The sequence below is a fragment of the Moschus berezovskii genome, chromosome Y (assembly GCF_049115385.1).
Source record: "Moschus berezovskii isolate FMDL1 chromosome Y, NW_MosBer_1.0, whole genome shotgun sequence".
In the NCBI taxonomy this organism is placed as follows: domain Eukaryota; kingdom Metazoa; phylum Chordata; class Mammalia; order Artiodactyla; family Moschidae; genus Moschus; species Moschus berezovskii.
Window position 1 is genome coordinate 9,735,521 of NC_142489.1, and position 2,003 is coordinate 9,737,523.

The following is a 2,003-nucleotide window of genomic DNA, read 5'->3' on the forward strand; positions in this document are numbered from 1 at the left end:
GCGGGCTACAGTCCCTGGGGTTGCAGAGTCAGACATGACCGAGCGACTAAGCACAGCACGGCACCATGCTGAGAGACAGAGAAGCTGGCCTCGGAGGCGTGATGGCATTTGTTGGGCCTTGGGAGGCAACTGTGAACCTCCCATACCACACCTACCCTTTTCTCTTTGTTTTCTTAAATGAGTTGAAACTGAATTTCGAAATCTTGCAAGCAGAACGGTTCTTCCCGATATGTGCCTTTTCCCTTGCACCTTTTTTGTCTGTTAGATATGTGCTAGAAGAACTGACCACTTGAAGTAAAACTCAGTAACTCTATTATAAATGGAAATGTTTGTTTTCAAACTGTATTTGAATTTCATATGTAATATATTTTTGATATATATGTACATATGTATATATAGGCTTCCCAGGTGGTGCCAGTGGTAAAGAATGGTAAAGAATTTGCCTGCCGATGCAGGAGACACAAGAGATGCAGGTTTGCTCCCTGGGTCAGGAAGATCCCCTGGAGGAGGGCATGGCAACCCACTCCAGTATTCTGGTCTGGAGAATCTCCATGAACAGAGTGGGATACGACTGAACCGACGTCGCACGCAGGCATGCACACATATATGCAAACGTATGTATGTAATGTGTGTGTTTATATATATATGTGTAGTTTAAAACGAGGGACCGTTAAGAAGTGTCAATTTCTTGTCATTGGATACATCTGAAAATATACAGCACAGATCCTAGCATAGCCTAGAAACTAAATATCAAGCTTTTTTTCCATAGAGAAGCATTTTTAAAATGGAACCTTTATGTATAAACTTTGTTTTAATTTCACAGGTGAAGGGTTCCAAATATAATATACACTGAACTGAGAAATCAAAATGGAAAGGATTTTTCCCCCAGGTGTTTCTATTATTGTTTATACTGCTTGCAGTTGATAGTCTGCATAAGTGTGAGATGGACCAGATAAGCTTTCGAAATTTTCATACGTCAAAAATATCTTTTTATACCAAAGGAGTTTAGATCTTTGGTAGATAGGTGTTGGTGATTGGGGGTGATGGTGGGAGAGGGATACAAAATGCAGGACAGAGTCCTAGATATTTTTAAAAGCCCGATAAAAGAAAATCTGTATTCTCTGCCTTTTTTTTTCTAATTGTTGTTGTTGCAAAACAGCGCTGCCCTTGACCTGACTGTTTGTGATCCACAATTTGTAAAGATGTTTGTAAATAGGCCTTCTTGTTATCCTGCATGTAATTATCTTCCAGTGGGAGTTATTGGGGAAATTATATCAGTGTCAGAAAAGTGAGGTTGCTGAGTAATACACAGTGTCATCTTTGGTGGCTTCTGCTTCATCAGATTCACCAAAATACCACTCTGTTTTAATTTGGATTGCAGGATCTGATCATTACTGACCCTGTTATCGAAAGAAATACCGTAATTGCCAAAACATCCACTTATGTAATCACCTCATTTCAAATGGAGAAAATAAGAATTCTGGTCTATTCGTTTTAGCCTGTACTCCTATCTGCTGGAATTCTATTATTAATAATTATCATACCTATTGACTGCCCATCCCATTTCAGGCCTTTGTACCCAAGGTCTCTTGTAACTTTTACAGCAGTGATGACAAGTGCTTATGTAGGAGAAAGGAGAATTTAGAGCTAAAATGGTTTTCCTACCTCCACACAGAGGCGGAGATTATCAGCCCCAGTCTCCCTGATTCCAGAGCCTGTACACAGACCCTACTTCCCTGCACTGGCTCAAAAACGAGAAATAATCTCAATAATGAGGTGTTTCCATATGTGTGTTTCTCATTATGTGTCCAGGATCACGCTGTTCGGCCATTATGAGTATCAAAACCTTGTTATCCCTTCAGTCCTTTCCTTGATCAGAATTTGTATATGGTCTTCACATTTAGTTATTTATAATTTTACTAAAAAGTGGTAAAGTAACACGTGTTAGTCATTCGGTCGCGTCCAACTCGTTGCGACCCCATGGACTCTAGCCCACCAGGCTC